Source organism: Labrus bergylta, chromosome 3 (genome assembly GCF_963930695.1).
Source record: "Labrus bergylta chromosome 3, fLabBer1.1, whole genome shotgun sequence".
NCBI classification, from domain to species: Eukaryota; Metazoa; Chordata; class Actinopteri; order Labriformes; family Labridae; genus Labrus; species Labrus bergylta.
The window spans coordinates 34,061,333-34,080,847 of NC_089197.1; the positions used below are offsets into that span (position 1 = coordinate 34,061,333).

Below are 19,515 nucleotides of genomic sequence, written 5' to 3' on the forward strand. Positions count from 1 at the left end.
GCTTCTGTAGCCCTTCTTATAGTTTAGTAATGGTCTAAAGTATTAGAATTTGATCTTATATGTTTTCATCAATGTGAATGTGGACCAATATCAAAAGAAACTAGATTGTTAAGAGCCAGAGAATTTGAATATCAATAAAGAGAATTTCCACACCAGAATGAAAGTTTGAACCTGTATATTAAATACACAAAATATGGTTCATACATACACAGATAAACAGGTATGACAGATGTGAAAAATAACAAACTAAAATGATAAAGTGCAAATGAAAAGGAAACCCTTTTTGTCCCTTGAGCTTAGTTTTCAACCGTTGGGGCCCTTATGAATGTGTGTCAGTGTATGTCATACCACACAATGAGCAAGGAAGGGAAAATCCTTCTAAAGTCAGAGTCAAAATTACGATCCGGCTCCCCACCCAGCCAACAGGACTTGGAATCTGTGCAATCTGGAAACACTGGAACCTGTGAATATCTGGATCTGAGGACAATCTGGAATCCGTAGTCCTCTGTGGAATGGACCTCGGGCTGTCCGATGATTTCCAACCCGTCACCACAACATGACCTATAAATAAGGTCAGATCATTTCTCTCATTTACCATTGTGTAATCAAATCAATTGCTACAGGCTACTGTTAAAATAGAATGAGTGTAATATTTCAGTAAACCCATAAGGCAAATCAAAATCTCAGTTTAGTTGTACAACAATTCTTACATTTCTTCTCAGGTATCAAAACTATAAATACGTTAATAGACAAACTTTTATAAAAACTATTTTTTATTCAAGTTTCACAGAACCTGAGTTACATTAGTAACTATCATAAATAAAATGGCATAAATGGCATAGTGCAAGTTAACATTCATCAACATGAATTATTTCCTCACAGGACTTTAACTGTAGTAATGTAACTTAGAGGCATTAAGACGTTTACGCGCTTAAATATCCCTCCCTGCACTGGTAACAGTGGAGAGAATGAATTAAAAATAGGCCCCTTCAATCAACACTTGAAACACAATTAAATTTAACAGATATGTCATCATTCAGTTAAAGGGATACTTCACCCATTTGCATTAAGCTTTGTATCATTAGAAACCTGGTAGTATTTTTGAATGGTTGTGCATCCCGCCCTCATTTTACCCTGAGATGTGAAATCTTTGAATTTCTGAGTCTGAAAAGGAGCTTCCAGTGATGCAAAAATCTTACTTTTGCGCCATCGGAAGCTGCTGTGGTTAGCGGGGTGGAACTACAACGCTAGTTCCTCTAATTTTGAACAACTGACGCTACAGACCAATCACAGATCAATGAGTGGGAACTCACTCCCAGAATCAAAACTTTCCGAGAAGCCCCTGACTGCAGTGTGCAATTCGGGGGGGAACTCAATGTGGGCCCCCATATTGAGCTCCGCCCCGAATTGACTTCACTAGGAGTTTTGTTAATTCTGGAAGGGTTAATATGGGAAAAAAAATCTAACAAATTTGTGGGGAAAGTTATAGGCTACATGCAGCGTGTGTTTTCATGGTCAGAAGACTAGAAAAGTGCTGTGAGTCCAGTCCATTTACCATACCAATAAATTGTCATGTAGTTTACCAAACCAAAGACTATTAAGTGCTTGCTCTTTAAAAACACTTTGGTATGTTTTTGTTGTAAAGGAGATAGCACTTTAGGTATGTTATGCATTTTACTTGAGATTGTCTGTAAAAGAGCCTTAGAAATCAAAGTGGCAGCCACATCTTTATCAAAGCAAGAAAAGGTTGAACTAGGCCTACCACACAAAGATAAGTAGAGGGGATTGTAAAAACATGTGGTTTGGTCAGCCTTTAAGTATAAATATTATGAGGGTGGAGCACAGAGCTCACAGATACTTTAACCACCTGGATAACAGCACCACCTGGTGTCCTTTTTTTTAAAGAGGGGGTTAATCAGATAAAATTGAGAAAAACGGTGTTTTATATTTTATATATATTCTATCTATATTCTATCTGCAGACTCAATTTAAAGACTAAAAGATTGGGGAGGAAATGATTTGACAGAAAAATGATTGGCTAAAAATAAGTTCCAGTTTTATATATTTAAAAAAAAATGTAGATTATATATTTAAATAGCCTACATTCAAATAAATAATGTGTAGCCTATAATCTCCATAGTAACCCAGGTTGCTAGGAGACGATTCTAAAAAGTACTTTGAAACAAATTTCAGTGAGAGACAGCAGCAAATATTCACAGTGCTTTCAAAGTTTGATATTTTGGAGGATTTCTTGGACAAAGATCTTCATCAAGGACTTTTTGTTCTCCGAACATCGACTGAACATCATCACGAAGCTCAAGAGTGTCAACACGGACGACGTGAGATTGATTCTTTGAATAAAACTGTTTTACTGTCCAAATCGTTTCTCCTCCTATCAACAAGTGTTTGAGCATGCAGGATGTAAGATTGATGATTTGAATCAAACTAGATCGACACGATCACACTTTTAAAGTTCAATAAGATAACATGGACTCAGAGGTTTTTAAGACTATTCACTTTTTATCACAAACAAATATGAAAACATGTAATAAATTAAATATTAAAACATAATCATGTCAGCAGCTGCTTCTGTCATGATCTTTATAAAAACTAAATGATTTTAACTGTTTTAAAACTCAAATAGTCTATTTCATTTATATTGTGTTGAGAAAGAAACAGTGAAAGTAGTTCAGGAACTTTAAGTTTGATCCTGAATGAATCTATGTGAGTGTAAACTTTAATAACACATTAAACCAACAATATATAGATATTAAAAAAATACTTTCTACTGTAAATACTCATAGAAATGAGACTTTGAATCATTTAATGAATAATTATTGATTGTTGGTCATAACTTTATAGTGTGAGGATGTGAGGACTTTATTTTTTAGAAAACATATTCTTCAATTTATCAGAGGTTTACATTTTGGGATTGTTTCTGTCTTTTAGACGAACCAGCGATTCAGGATGGCCTACACCCTCGTCCAGGACCCGGACTGGTCCAGCCCGAGGGTGATCCTGAGGAGGATCCCGTCTTCAGCCGGCTCTTCAGAAGGTTCATCACCGAGGTCCCCGCTTGTAACTCCTCCTCGCTCTCCTTCCTCTCCTGCAGAGGTAATTATTCACTTGTTTCCTTTGAACTCAACAGTTGGTTTGTATTTCATCTCAAGAATGATTGAAATCTTTTTTTAAACCCTAAAGTAAATCACTGATCCTTAACAACTTGAAGTTTCAGTACAATTCTTGTTTATGACTTATCTTTTTACTGGTTAAAAACCTCAGTTTAGTTTGATTAATATTGTGTTGTGGAAGAAACTGTGAAAGAAGTTTGGTTCAGATAATTCATTTTTCATCCAAAAATCTTTGTGAGTGTGCACTTTGATCTTTTGATAGGTGAAGCACATCACACCAACAATAAACATAAAGGCTGACAGCCTGCCTACAAAACAATACAAATATGAACTACAGCAAATACTTGTAGAAATGTTTGTTTGAATGACTTAAAGGAACACTTCTTGAATGTTCTTTATAACTTCAGACTTTGAATGTTGAAATGTTGGTTTGTTTCTGTCTTCAGTGCTCCCACTGGACTGTCCACGAGCCGGATCAGACCAGTCTGAGGATCAGACCAGCCTGAGGATCAGACCAGTGTGAGGATCAGACCAGTGTGAGGATCAGACCAGTGTGAGGATCAGACCGGCCTGAGGATCAGACCAGCCTGAGGATCAGACCAGTCTGAGGATCAGACCAGTGTGAGGATCAGACCAGTCTGAGGATCAGACCAGTCTGAGGATCAGACCAGCCTGAGGATCAGACCAGTGTGAGGATCAGACCAGTCTGAGGATCAGACCAGCCTGAGGATCAGACCAGTCTGAGGATCAGACCGGCCTGAGGATCAGACCAGCCTGAGGATCAGACCAGTCTGAGGATCATTCTGCAGAGGGTCCCTGCAGCAGCCAGCTCTCCAGAACCGTCTCCACCCAGGTCCCCTTCTGTGTCTCCTCCTGCCTGTCCCTCTAACTGCTTGATCCTTGACCTTCAAGTGAGCTCCTCCTCTTCTTCCTCCTCTTCCTCCTTCTCACCCTCCTCTTCCTCCTTCCCCCTCCTCCCCTGCCTTCTCTTTCTCCTCCTCTCCCTCCTCTTCCTACTCCCTCCTCCCCTCCCTCCTCCACTCCCTCCTTCTCTCCCTCCTCTCCCTCCTCCTCTCCCTCCTCCCCTCCCTCCTCTCCCTCCTCCTCTCCCTCCTCCACTCCCTCCTCTCCCTCCTTCTCTCCCTCCTCCCCTCCCTCCTCTCCCTCCTTCTCTCCCTCCTCCCCTGCCTTCTCTTTCTCCTCCTCTCCCTCCTCTTCCTACTCCCTCCTCCCCTCCCTCTTCCACTCCCTCCTTCTCTCCCTCCTCTCCCTCCTCCCCTCCCTCCTCTCCCTCCTTCTCTCCCTCCTCTTCCTCCTCCCCTGCCTCCTCTTTCTCCTTTTCTCGCTCCTCTTGTTACTCCGTCCTCTACTCCGCCCTTCTCTCCCTCCTCACCTCCTTCCTCTCCCTCCTTCTCTCCCTCCTCTTCCTCCTCCCCCCTCCTCCCCTGCCTCCTCTTTCTCCTTCTCTTGCTCCTCTTCTTCCTCCCCCCTTCTCCTTCTCTCCCTCCTCTTCCTCCTTCCCCCTCCTCCCCTCCTCCCCTGCCTTCTCTTTCTCCTCCTCTCCCTCCTCTTCCTACTCCCTCCTCCTTCTCTCCCTCCTCCTCTCCCTCCTCCTCTCCCTCCTCTCCCTCCTCCTCTCCCTCCTTCTCTCCCCCACTCCCTCCTCTCCCTCCTTCTCTCCCTCCTCCCCTCCCTCCTCTCCCTCCTTCTCTCCCTCCTCACCTCCTTCCTCTCCCTCCTTCTCTCCCTCCTCTTCCTCCTCCCCCCTCCTCCCCTCCTCCCCTCCTCCCCTGCCTCCTCTTTCTCCTTCTCTTGTTCCTCTTGTTCCTCCTCCCTCCTCCTTCTCTTCATCAGAAGAGACCGGCTGCACGGGCGGAAGGAGAGCCTCCACGGAAGCGTCCTCACTAGAGATAATCTCCTGTGCTGAGTATAATATGATAAGATAGAATAAGATAAGTTAGATAAGTTCAGATAAGTTAAGTTCAGATAAGATATTCTTGCAGACTAAGGTTGTGATGTGTGATGTAGTTTTCTTTCTTTAGCTCTTTGGCATTTGATAACATCTCGCTCCTCTTTAGTTCCACCCTCTCCTCCAAATATGGTCACAGAAGAAAAAGTTGAATTTCAAAAATATATTTCAGCATTATAATAAGCATCTCCAGCATACGTCGTGGTCCTCATATAGCGCTCCTCCTCAGCTCCTCCCTCTCCTCAAAACATGGTCACCTGTGGCTCCAGGTAACAAAAGGCTTAAAAAGGCAACAAACCAAAGTTTACATCACAGTGGATACATCCATTTTAACGCTCTATGGTTGTGATGTGCTGTGATGTTATAACTCTTCTATAATGTGAAGAAAACTAGCTAATTTAGCAGCTAATGAATTAATAAGAGGTCCCGACTAACATCTTCATTTGCTCACTTTTTGCTCCTCACCAGCTCCTCCTCTCCTCCAAAAATCACAAAAATGTGAAAATGAAAGACCCAGGATTTCATTGAATTATTTAAACACTGTGCTCATGGTATCAGTGTCTTTACTCACTGTACCTGGTATATTGTGTTGTTCTGTGTTTTAACACTGTGCTCATGGTATCAGTGTATTCACTCACTGTACCTGGTATATTGTGTTGTTCTGTGTTTTAACACTGTTACATTGTTTGGTCGTGTAACTTGGCTTTTGCCAGCGCTTCGCTCCTCTTCAGCTCCACCGTCATATTCAAACATGGTCACCTCCGTCTCCAGGTAACAAAAGGCTTTGACATGGCAACAAAAGAATGAGTTCTATTACAGTGGGATCATTTATTCATTTAACAAATCTATGGTTGTGATGTAATGTTTTGTTATCTCTATCTTTAGGCAGCTAATGAGTTAGCCACATGCTAAATAAGCATTTGCTAACCTCTGCTCCTCTCCAGCTCCTCCTCCAGCATTATACTGAACATCTCCTGCACAAAGTTGTTCTCATGTAGCGCTCCTCCTCAGCTCCACCCTCTCCTCAAGTCACCTGTGTCTCCAGGTAACAACAGGCTTTAAAAAGGCAACAAACCAATGAGTTATATCACAGTGACAGCATCTATTCATGTTATTATGAACTTCTGGTTGCTCTCGCTGTAGCCACATATCAGTGTGTTTACTCACTGAACATCAATCTTGTTTAGTGTTTGTCATTTATTGTTGCAGCTCTTGTTTGAGATTATCAACTAACAACGGGCTCAGACTGTCTGCTAACTTTTTGATATGTTTCTGTTGGTAACCTCTGCTCCTCTTTGACTCCTCCTCTCATCCAAATACAGTAAACTCTGGCTCTTAAGACCTTAACAATAGAAAACTGGAAACTTGAAAACATAGTCAGGGGATATTAATGTGATGTTGGAATTTTTTCAGATTTGATGTTTTTTCACATGCTGTTGTGTTATTGTGTAAATATGTAATGTTGTGTTATATTACGTCATGTGTTGTCTTGTGTTTTGTTGTGTTGTTGTTTGATTCTTTTCAGATATTATGTTTCTATATTATATTGTGTTTGTGTTATGTGGTGTTATTCATGTCATGTGTTGTCTTGTTTGTGTTTTGTTTTGTTGTGTCTTGTTGTGCCTTGTTGTGTCTTTGTGTGTTACGTTGTGTTGTGATGTGTTGTGTTGTTGTGTTTTGTTGTGTCTTGTTGTGTCTTTGTGTGTTACGTTGTATTGTCATGTGTTGTCTTGTTGTGTCTTGTTGTGTTTTGTTGTGTCTTGTTGTGTTTTGTTGTGTCTTTGTGTTATGTTGTGTTGTGATGTGTTGTCTTGTTTGTGTTGTGTTTTGTTGTGTTTTGTTGTGTCTTGTTGTGTCTTTGTGTGTTACGTTGTGTTATCATGTGTTGTCTTGTTGTGTTTTGTTGTGTCTTGTTGTGTCTTGTTGTGTCTTTGTGTTATGTTGTGTTGTGATGTGTTGTCTTGTTTGTGTTTTGTTGTGTTTTGTTGTGTCTTTGTGTGTCTTTGTGTGTTACGTTGTGTTGTCATGTGTTGTCTTGTTTGTGTTTTGTTTTGTTTTGTCTTGTTGTGTCTTGTTGTGTCTTTGTGTGTTACGTTGTGTTGTGATGTGTTGTCTTGTTGTGTTTTGTTGTGTCTTGTTGTGTCTTTGTGTGTTACGTTGTGTTGTGATGTGTTATCTTGTTTTGTTTTGTTGTGTCTTGTTGTGTCTTGTTGTGTCTTTGTGTGTTACTTTGTGTTGTCATGTGTTGTCTCGTCATGTGATGTGATCTGATGTGATGATTAATGATGTCACATAATATCAGGTCATGTGATGTGAGCTACATTTTGTTTCATCAAAATGAACTTTTTGGTTCATTGAATGTCCCAGCGTCTCTTTGATTCATTCCCTCAGCAGACAGGTGGGATCTAAAAAAGGTGAGTTTGATTCCTACACAATGTTTGTTTTCAGCATGGAATCCTTTTTGATTCTTTTTTTTGTTTTTTTTCTTCAGGAACAGGAGGTGAAATCTAAAGAAGAGCCGTGAACAACAGAACAGAGGAGACAGGAAGCAGCACAGAGGACACAGACAGGATGAGGCTGAATGAACAGACCGACAACGAGAGAGAAGAAGAAAAGATGAGAGACAAGTGTCAATGGTAACTTCATGAAAACAGCTCTGAATATATTCATAAGAAAACATGGCTCACTTTGAGGAACATTTCTCTGACATTAGATGAACTTCATTTGATTTGTGATGTATGTTCACTAAACCATTGTTTGTTTGTTTCAGCTGAGACCTCAAAGCAAACAGAGGAGTCCATTTAAAGAGGAGACGGACGAGTTTGGAGACAACAAGAGGTCTGCACCACATTTAGAATCAGCTGCAAAAACAGAGTTTGCAAATCAAATCTGAATAAATATAGATCCATGAATAATCTCAACTGTTGGTATTTTCTCTTTATTTTGATGTAGGGGTCATTTATATATCCTTAATAATATCACCTTATTAAGGAAAAAACAGGTTTTCTGAAAAATGTTTAATATCCTGACTCTGAATTATTTACTTTTAAGTTCATGTTTTGCTGCTGTTATCATACCCAATATGATGCAATCGTGAAATCCAACAGAGGAGTTGATCAAATTTCCAATTTCAAGTACATATTTGAGATTGTGAGAACACAAACGTTGTGAGAACAAGGTGAGAGAGAGCGTCTGTCCTGAGAAGAGGATTATATGGATGAGGACTACACCGGGCCAAGGTGCAGCTCATCCCCTGATTACGACCCCGCCTTGACCTGAACCTGTAACAGAACAAACAAGCAGCACGGTGTGGAGGGCTCAAAACAAACAAAGAAACAAAGTGTTTTTAACGACACGTTGACAATATTTGCTGTAAAAAAAGAAAAAGGTCTATTCAATCTTCAGGAACTCTTTTTCACAACAAAGTCAAAGAAATGATTACTCGTGTATTAATCCTTGTTTCTTTCCAACACACACAAAGATGTTCTTTGTGTTCAAAACAAATAAACTTCTGTAACAAATGTCCCCTTTCATAGCTCTGATTTCCAGGAAAATGATTGTGCAAGTCCAGGACATTACAGACCAACTGCATTAAAATGTGCACAATAATGGAGAAGATGATCAATTACATGTTTACATGGTAAATAAAGGATACATGTGTAAATGTGGTTTAAGGAGAGGATCCAGCTTAATGTTTGGAACATGATATTAGGAAAGTACATGTAAGCAGTAGATTGAAACTAAGACACAATAGGAAATAGACAATGGGAAAACATAAGATAAAGAAAGTTCAAATTACGAGGTAAAAAATGTTGGCCAAATGAGAAAAGCCAAAGTCAAAACAGTGTGATAAAAAAATGAATTGAGATAGAAAGTCAGATTTACATCAAAATGTAAAAAATGTCACAAGACAACAACCATCATTCTGAAATGTAAAAAAATCTATCGCATGTCTACGACAGTGTCACAATATTAACTCACAACGGGGAAACATTTCCATCTTAAGCAGGGTCCTGTGTTTTGTTGATATTTGCTGAATTTTCAAAAAGAAAATACTACAGTAGTTCAAATGGAATAAAAAGGTCCTTGCACATCTTAAAAGTTTGCCCATGAAGGCAGAACAGCAACAAGGCAGGACTAAGCCTTGCACAGATGGGCAAGAAACTGTCAGGAAGTGGAAAACAAGGAACTGGACCCAAATGCAGATATGGAAGTAAAATATTGAATTAAACAAAAAGACAAAAAAAATAAAAATAAAAAAAAGTTCAAAATCCGAAAAGGGAAACAAGGAGCCACTAGGCAAACACTGGGAGTCACTCAGAAGCACAGGTAAGTATTTCTTTTATTATTATTATTATTATTATTATTAGGTGCAATAGCGTGACAAACTGGGGACATATGACAAAAAAACAAACAGACAAGGTCAGGACAGCTATGACAAAATACAATAAAATAAATAAAGACAGCAAAATACTGAGACATGCATGAGTTGCATATGAAATATATAAATCAGTATGAGCATCTATAAAGAGCTATATGTTGATGTTTGGAGCCATGGTGACTGGTGGTCTTCTATATTCTAAATAAGTATCTTAAGAGATATAAGTTTTATCTTTGCTATCATGAATTACATGAACTACATACCTCACTGTGATTTCACTGAGGTATGTAGAAATGATGACACATGGCATATGAATACAAGGGGGTTTGGCTACATATTAAACCCATCCTACGATTTCATTTTTGTAGGAAAATATGCAGCAAACAAGGCGTTGGTACTTGGATTGGCCGGCTCACGGACTAATAGAGTTCACTGATTGGCTCACTTACAAACTCATCAAATCACTCAAAGACAACAACAGAAATTTAACCTTTAGAAGTGACTTGATCAGACAGCTAGATATGATTGTATTTGTTATCGTTCAATCATCTTCTTTAGGCTTAAAATGATATCTAACTATCTTTCAATAACTTTATATTTTGAGTTACACCTCCACTGCATATATGTTCATTTTAAAATAAAGGAATGTGTCATAGTTAAACCTGGGCTACACTTAACAATATCATCAAGCAGACGTCCTAAAGAAACATTATAGTGTTTTTTTACCCAGCCATTCATTCCACTCTATCACAATCAGGTGATCTCTTAGCAGGTCCTCTGTGTGATTCCCTGAGTCTTCCGATGGTCTCCTTCTAATTAACATTAACTTAAAGGTTTGGAAAATAAAGTGTTTTAAATACTGTTATTGGTGTGTCAACAATTAATCTTATAGAGGTCATCTATGAAACATTTAATGGGGGGCACAAAAATGGCGTGGATAATAATTGTAGATGGTTTATAAACCAATTATTAATCATTGATAAAATATTAATTATCTATCTAAAACATATTTATAGATGCTTTAAAAAGTATTAGTAAGGGATTATAATCTTCAATTCCAACTTTATAATAACCATCCAAATAATGTTAATAGACACTTAAAAAAATATTTACAAACCATGAAGAAATATCTGGTCCATGTATCTCTGTAATGTTTATAGATGTTTTCTAAACCATCTCTTAAAGGTTTATAAATCATTTGGTCATCATTAACAAACATTTCATAAAATGTATGAAACGTTATAATGTGTGCATCAATAAACTGTTAACATAACATAAATTATAGCATTACAAACCATTAGCAAACATTATTAACAATCATTTAATTGTTAATTAACAGTAAATAACTATTAACTAATGGTTAATTTACTATCTATTTACCCTTTTTTACCCTTTATAGATGATGGGTATTATAAAGTGTTACCCAACACTTTTATATGTAATGAAGTATTTTTACAGCGTTGTATTAGCACTTTGACATACTGTCTGTAAAGGATCTGAACATCTGCCACTGGTTTTAGTTTCAGGCCGTGTTAGAACTTGAACAATCTGAATTCATGTAGAAACAGAAAGATATAAACCTGATCATATGAAGGCTGCTGCCTGATCATTGTGTTTTTGAATATGCTGACTTAAATTAAAGGTAAACACTCCACAGTGCATACCTGAGTCAAACTGCTTCCTCATCTTCAGAAAAGGATTGTGCGCCTACTAAATCTCTATAAATGAGTCAAATTACATCATTTGATTCAAAAAACACAAACAAAGGCTTGAACGCTCCCGTTACTGTGCTGCAGAGCAAACTGTCCCCCGGTGCTTGTTGCACATATTTAAATGAGCAGTTATGCAGTGCACAGATATTCCACCACAGGGCAGAAGAAATGCACCATAGGACCTGTGTTTGGCACATCAGAAATAGCAAAAATCCACCAGAGACACAGATGTGATTTACATGGATATTCTTGCTAATTTGGAAAAAAATGAAAGCAAGGCAACATTCAAATTGAAACTGAAACTTTGTTATTTTCTGGATTCATTTTTAATATGAAACCTGTTGTAACACAATAACACATTAATGATTGGATGTTTTCATGGATTACTTGCTCATGTTTTTCCTTTCCTTATTAATTTCCCCTAAAAACTGATACATTTGGAAAAGAAATACAAAAACCTTTCTATTTTGGCTTTATTTTTTAGATCGTAAAATCATAAAGAAACTAAAAATGCAACAAAATGATTTTGTTTTTAAATATATTCTAAATCAGTATATTACATACATAAATGCTGTAAATGTGTCAAATATGATACAAGACCAAATGTTTAAATGCAATGAGTATTTCATGTTCTTTTTTTTTTTAAAAGGTCCAACAATGTCTCCAGATTCAAACAATTTTCTGATAATTGTTTTGATGTTTGAGGACCAAAATAGTGACTAAGAAGGAGTTGGGACGGTGCACAATTCTTTTTTCGAAATGACCTTGTTCTTTTGATTAAAATAGACTGTCAGTTCAACAGTGTCCACCAGAGGGAGCTCAACACTTTGCTCTGTCAGTAGATCAGACTGATGACATCATGCCAGAAGAAACATGAGAGGCATCAGGCTGGATTCAATGATGACACATGGGTAAGTGTAAACAGCTGTGCATTTAAAAACATATGGATAAACCTTGATAAAGGAAATGACTTATATATATATGAATAAATAAATAAATATGTTGTTTTAACAATAAATATAAGATGAACAAGAAGCAAACAACTGAAAAAAGACAAAACTGAAGTCCTGCTGTAAGTTTTCTTTAAATCTGTTTTCATCCAATATTTTTCTCTGTTGAAAACAAATCTCAGAAAAGAGTAAAACCCAAAAGGATGTAGGCTGGAGTGTTCAGACACAGCATGAGGTGCTGAGCAGCCTGTGAAAAAGATTTCTCAAACCGAACACAGACATGTTCTAAAAGCTTAGAAAAATAATTTCCTCTGCCTCCATAAAGAGCCATCTGTGGTCAGTTCGGCACAGATTCCCACTGAGCTCTGTGTGACTGCTGTGTAATTAGCTCAACATGTCGCCCACAACGTCTCAGCAATATGGAGATATGTTGGCCTTTTATGAATTATCATATCAGCCAGTCATCCAACTTATGTAACGGAGGTTTCTGCCGGACCACAGTACCAAAAAATAAAACCTTAATTAACTGATTTAATGACATTCTTATGTCTCTGGGTGAAAGGTTTTTTTTTTTTTACTTTCGTGCAACCTGTGGACACTACTACTTCCCTGCAGCTGAGATTTAAAACTCACCTGCCTATGATCCACCTGCTATTCTCCCTGAGGACCTTTGACTTGGTTCTTTAAGAGAAACCTGAAGCCCTGCTCAGTCACCATATGAAAAGCCTCTGTTCTGGTCCTGCATACTGGTTGGTGACCGCAGAAAGAGGGGGAGGCTCGTCTCCTTTCCATCCTTTCATACTCCAGCAACCCCTCACACTGAGCTAGCAAGTGAGTCTGCAAACCTATGATTAAGTTTAACTAATGTCACTCTTACATTTCCACCTGCCCATCATCTTTAGACATATTAAAATGTATACATATTAACACGTGTTAAAAGATGGACGACATGAAAGTTCACCAAAAATTAAGCCAAAACATTCAGAGCTCCCTCTGCTGACTGGCTGAAGTATAGATTTTAAAGGCTTTATATACAACTTTTTGATCCATCAGATGTCGCCCTTGAGCACCAGCATGAAACCAAAACAACTTGCGCTGCATTGTTGTGTTAGCATGCTAATGCTAGCGATCTTTATTATGCTCGTATCTTCACACTACATGTAAATTTACCTGAAATGAGCGTGATCTAGAAACACAGTTAAGCAGTGAGTACAGTATGTTATTCTTCTTTTCTCTAGTCCCTCAATTAAACAACTTTTATACACGAGGGGAGGAGTCAGCCGGCCGGCTGTCCTGACAATGTAAACAAACTGAAGCTACGGCTAGAAAAGACAGTGGGACTCGAGTGTTACACTCATTGTAGACAGTCATGACTCACAGTTATTATAGAGTTATTTTCAGAGGCTATACTTGATTTATATTACATTTAAGTGTGAAAAATCGCATAAAAAGCCTTTAAGCTCCTCCGTGCTACGAGATGGGACATGGGTCAAACGATAAAATCAAAATACATGCCAAATCAACTTTTCTCAGATATGGCTTCTGTCATTATAGTTAGTCTTGCCATGATAATTTATGTCCAAGGGCTCATTTTCTGAAAAGTTTAACTCTAATTAGTCTTTTAATAGTGGTATAAGTGGTATAACAACAAGATTGAGAGCTCTGTTGACAAATGAGGCAGCTGTGTTCACTGGATAATCAGTGTCTGACGTGGTCATATTTTGGCTTCATTTTTGTATGACAAGAGGAAATGGAGACATAACAGTCTGTTTACAGTCAATGATCTTGACATGTTCGTGCATTGGTCCATTGCTGACCGGTTCATAAATGATTGATGTTCCCTGATAGTAGTCCCTAGCACAATGGCTCCACCAGGGGCGCCATATAAGGAAGAAAAGTTAGGGTTATAGTCAGGGCCTTCCGCTGACAGGGGCGCTAACAATGTTACAACAGTAGTTCATCTCTTCTCAATATTAAATCCTTTTCATTTTTATTTAGGGTTATAAATCTTTGGCTCCACCATGATCAAAGGTTAACTCTAAACCAGGTTTGGAACAACCAACAGCATTTTTTATGTCCCTGTCCTGATTAGAAACAGACAGCTCCAATTGAATATTAGGATTCACTGTTCTGATTACACTCATTTGATATAGCTTGTAATTGTGTTTACATTTTTCAACCATTAAGCAAGCTGATTATGTAATGTTGTGCTTTACGCTCGTCAGCAAAGGAGTACCCCAGGGATCTATTCTAGGACTCCTTCTGTTTATATTAAATATACAGTAAACAGTATTTCTGCAACATGAGCATTGTCATACATGTCACTGTGTTATGGTTCACCCATAGCAGCCCCTCCCTTCCTCATGTATGTTGTTAGTTTTTCTCTGTCTGTCTCAACCCTCTGTTTCTCCTCCCCTGTGTGTCAGGTGTGCATGGCTGTGTGTGTGTGTGTGTGAGTGCAGGTGGGCGTGGTTTTCTCCACAGGCAGCCCAGGTGCAGACAATCAACCTCATCATCATCAAGAGTTTATCTACTCCAGTCTTTCCCCACTCGTCGCCTGAGTATACAATATCTCGCTATGGTATTATCCTCGTTTGGCTCTCATCTTTGATTATAGTTCTGTGTGAACTACTCCTGTATGTTGCTTGTTGCTAACCTCTGTGTCTCTCTGCCTCAGTGTCCTGTGTTTCGTGCTCGTGTCTGCCTGCCTGATCACTGGCCTGCCTGCTTGCTTGTTGTCGTTTCTCCCTTGAGGATTTTTGGACACCTGTTTCCAGTTCCCTTTTTGGCATTGTGTTTTCGTTGCACAATTAAAGAACTGTTTGGATTGTGCTTCTGTATTTGGAGTCGTGGTTTTTTTGTCCGTACTCGTGCCGAGTCGTAACACACTGTGTGTTATAGCTTTATATTCACATCCTTTTATCTTACAAAATGCAAGTATATGCATTCAATGTGATTACACAAACAGTACTCAAGAAGTATTACTAAAGCTGCTTTTACACTTGCACAGGACTCCTGAAAAACTCCTGTTTTCGGGACTAGCTGCATCTGTGAATGCAAACAGCCAAATTTTTCACTTGGCATTTATTCTTTCTCCTGCCAGTCCCCTAGTGTATTTTCCTGAAAACAATTTTTTACGACCATAGACTAAATGCATGCGGCCGGTACGATCTCCATGTATGATATTAAACTTCTTTTATGTTTTCTTTACAGCAGAATGTTCTTCTCTGCTCTTTTGTTTATAATGTGATTAGGTCGAACTACAGGTAACATTGATTTAAAGGGAAATAATCTCATAATAGTGTTGTATGTTGCTTTGTCCACCTCTTCCTTGTTGTTCTTTTTAAGTCATGTCTTACCTCAGGAGACTTCTCTCCCTCCCGTAAAATAGGGATAGTCTCATGCTGTGAGGTGCATGTGTGAACAACCACATCAGAAGGATTTCCGATGGAAATTCTCTAGAAATGTTCAAGCGTATTTGTGAAAATGGCTTAAGACGCTGAATATGTTTACATGATCATAAAACATTTTTTTATTTCATATGTCAGTCTGGCTAAAACTTACATTTTTAGAATAAATGTGAACATTTACAGTGAGTCAAACTGAAATCATACTTAGTCAAATTTCTCAAAGTTGGACTAATGCACCTAAATACTGTGGTTAGGCGTTGTTTTACTCTTGCATGAATGAACTCCAATTGGACGTGAACTGGCCTAGGCGTTCTCAGCTCCATCATTCTCACACTGGGCTTTGACCCCAAACATGAACCGCATAAACGTGTAGAAGAGAGGGAAACAAGCACACAATTAAGGTATCAATATGACGATTACTGGAGCTAGAACCACACATATTTGGGCAGACGAGGAGACACCCAACATGTTGGACACAGGAGCTGAAGGAGTTAAAGTGATGCGGGATAGGTTTCTGTTTTACAGAGTGATTGAACAACGTGTGTGGGTGTGTGAGTTTGGTGGGGGGGTTGTAGGTTTCAAAAACTTACAGGAATGGTCAAACAGAAAGGTGTGGGGGAGGGGGATCAAAGCTAGTCAACCATCCGACAAGCACTTGTGAAGAAGCAGACCAACAGCCTCCTCTCATCTGGTTTCAGGACTTTCACTGGTTTTGGAACCTGGCTGCAGGGATTAGACACCAAATGGCCCTAAGTGTATAAGAAAGGACATTGATAATAGATTATAAGACTTGGACTCAAGTCCCTTTAAGAATATTCTTAAGGTGTTGCTTCAAGTTCTTCCCATAAAGAATAGGATAGTAACTTCTCCATGGGCAGGGCTTTGTGTCAGATTGGAACTGTTGCCAAAAAGGTGCACAAATATTACAATTGCTCCAGCAGGTTTCTTCAGCCTGCAGCACTGACATGGTGTTTTTGCTGGGATATTATCAAAGGGTATATAACATGGACATAGTCTCCATTCGTCAACCATGACAGTCGCCATGTTGGAATTGCTGACTCTGCCAAACTTTAGATGAATCAAGAAACTGTCGAACAGCTACAACACACCCACCTGAGCAATGTGTACCAATAAAGACAAAAGCTATAGTGAAAACTTCTATCTTTCTAGATCACTTCAGTAATATTGTCAGACACTTAAAATAACACTCTGAGCCTGTCAGTCACAAAATCAACACATCTTTAACAGATACATTTGGATTTAGTTCATGTATCCTAAACGGCAACCTGCGGCGAAGGAAAATGAGGCCAATGCAGAAGTGCAACAGAAAATGCAGTTTCTCAAGTGTCCTCTTGAGCCTCTCTGCAAAAGCAATGGCATCCCAGTAGGTCCCATATTAAAATGTCAAATTTGCAGCAGAAAGAAACATTTGTACATCCTGGTTCAAAAATGTATCGATTACATAACTCTCATCAGAGACATGAGACTAAATTGATAAAAACAGTGGGTTAAACCTACCTAAATTCCCAATTAAGACTTGCTTAATGTGGAGAAAGAAAGCCAATGTAGAAGTGCAAAAGACTGCAGTTCCTCAATTACCCACTTGAGGCTAGCTCTAAAAGCTATGGAAGTCACATACACACCCATTTTAAAATGTCTGTTTGACAGCAGATATAGAAACAAGTTTCCAGCCTGGTGTAAAAAAGTGATTTTTGGTTTGTTCACTGTACAGGGTGGATTTTTTCTTGTAACTTATCTGTTCTGATTTTATGAAGGACACAAACCTTCATTTAGAGCGGTATCTGACTGCAAGCAGTGGTGCTGTAGCTGTTTGCCAGGAGGCTTGAGGCCCACCTCAGCTCCATCTCTTTGTTTGCTACTATGAATCAAGGAAAAGCAGACCAAAGATCAAACTGAAGTACAGTATACCGTATTGTCATTAGTGTTCATATTGTAAATCAAGTAAATGTTTGACACAATTTGTTGCCTTCAGACTCCTCAGAATGAAGGCTCTAAAAGACCTGCATCACTATTTTTCAAGATTTATTCTTGGGCTTTCTATGCCTTCATTAGAGTGAACAGCTGAGAGTGGGAAATCAGAGAATGGGGAATGACATGCAAAAAGAACAGCGATAGGACTTGAACCTGGGCCACCGGCTTGGAGGACTTAAGAGGTCTACATTGAGATGAATTTGTCAGTGGCTGTTTTCACATCAAAAATGATTTTCTACACACCTCACGTAATTAGTCAGCACTCTTACAAAAGGGGATGTCCAAACATCTGCAGTACAACGCATCAATAAGGCTAACTCCATCTTCTGCATCTTTCTGCAGGTTTACAGACCTACAAACTTTAAACCACATTAGTGGCTCAAAATGTACAAAGTTTGCAATAACAGTAGGAAACCTCCCTAAGGAGGCCCCACCTGACAGCACACACTTATTGCTTGAGGGCGTTGATGAGCATTGGCTTAATATTGTGGTGATTCATTAATTTCTTTAAAAAACTATTACTATTAAAACTATTAAACTATAACTAAGTTTTTATTGAAGCTATTTACAACATGTTCTTTTTCTACATATAACACTTTACTGATTTGAGCACAGATATCAATAAGTAAACTTCTTGTACTGCTAACTGGATACATTTCTATTGTTTTCTTGTGATCTCGACTTATTTATCTCCACATTTTAAGAAACCAATAGCTAACTTACTTTCAGTCGTTTACTAAAGACCTGAAGAAATTCACATGAAAACTAGCGTTGTTATCGTGTGATAAAGAGATCTTTTTTCCTGTTCATTTTTTCATAACATGTTTAATGGTAGGGGTCTTTTGATCCCACTAATCACTAATCAGTGACACTTATTTGTATTCTTCTCATTTATTTATGTATTCATTCTTTTTACTTTTTACTTTGTGTTTTAAAAAGTTCACTCCTTTAAACCTAAAATGAAAAACATTTTCTTCTATGTAGAATAAAACTAGAACATGAAAAAAAGAGTGGTTTGAATAATAGTGTTGTTATAATAAAGAGGAGTTATAATAAAGTGAGTTATAATAAAGAGGGGTTATAATAAAGTATGGTTATAATAAAGAGGGGTTATAATAAAGTATGGTTATAATAAAGAGGGGTTATAATAAAGTATGGTTATAATAAAGAGGGGTTATAATAAAGAGGAGTTATAATAAAGTATGGTTATAATAAAGTATGGTTATAATAAAGAGGAGTTATAATAAAGTATGGTTATAATAAAGAGGAGTTATAATAAAGTATGGTTATAATAAAGAGGAGTTATAATAAAGAGGAGTTATAATAAAGAGGAGTTATAATAAAGTATGGTTATAATAAAGTATGGTTATAATAAAGAGGGGTTATAATAAAGAGGAGTTATAATAAAGAGGGGTTATAATAAAGTATGGTTATAATAAAGTATGGTTATAATAAAGAGGGGTTATAATAAAGAGGAGTTATAATAAAGAGGGGTTATAATAAAGTATGGTTATAATAAAGTATGGTTATAATAAAGAGGGGTTATAATAAAGAGGAGTTATAATAAAGAGGGGTTATAATAAAGTATGGTTATAATAAAGAGGAGTTATAATAAAGTATGGTTATAATAAAGTATGGTTATAATAAAGAGGGGTTATAATAAAGTATGGTTATAATAAAGAGGAGTTATAATAAAGAGGGGTTATAATAAAGTATGGTTATAATAAAGAGGGGTTATAATAAAGAGGAGTTATAATAAAGTATGGTTATAATAAAGAGGGGTTATAATAAAGTATGGTTATAATAAAGAGGGGTTATAATAAAGAGGAGTTATAATAAAGTATGGTTATAATAAAGTATGGTTATAATAAAGTATGGTTATAATAAAGTATGGTTATAATAAAGAGGGGTTATAATAAAGTATGGTTATAATAAAGAGGGGTTATAATAAAGAGGAGTTATAATAAAGT

General features: G+C 37.8%; 1 long non-coding RNA gene across 3 annotated transcripts; it reads left to right on the forward strand.

Moving 5' to 3' along the window:
• Positions 1-5,777: 5,777 nt before the first annotated feature.
• LOC109982299 (uncharacterized) lies at positions 5,778-8,021 on the forward strand. Of its 3 annotated transcripts, none has more exons than XR_010665910.1 (5): positions 5,778-5,871; positions 5,986-6,145; positions 7,468-7,514; positions 7,592-7,736; positions 7,871-8,021. It is a non-coding gene; the product is annotated as an uncharacterized lncRNA (long non-coding RNA). The 3 variants fall into 3 exon arrangements; XR_010665909.1 differs by having other exon boundaries at positions 6,045-6,145; XR_010665911.1 differs by lacking the exon at positions 7,468-7,514 and having other exon boundaries at positions 6,045-6,145.
• The last annotated feature ends 11,494 nt before the right edge of the window (positions 8,022-19,515 follow it).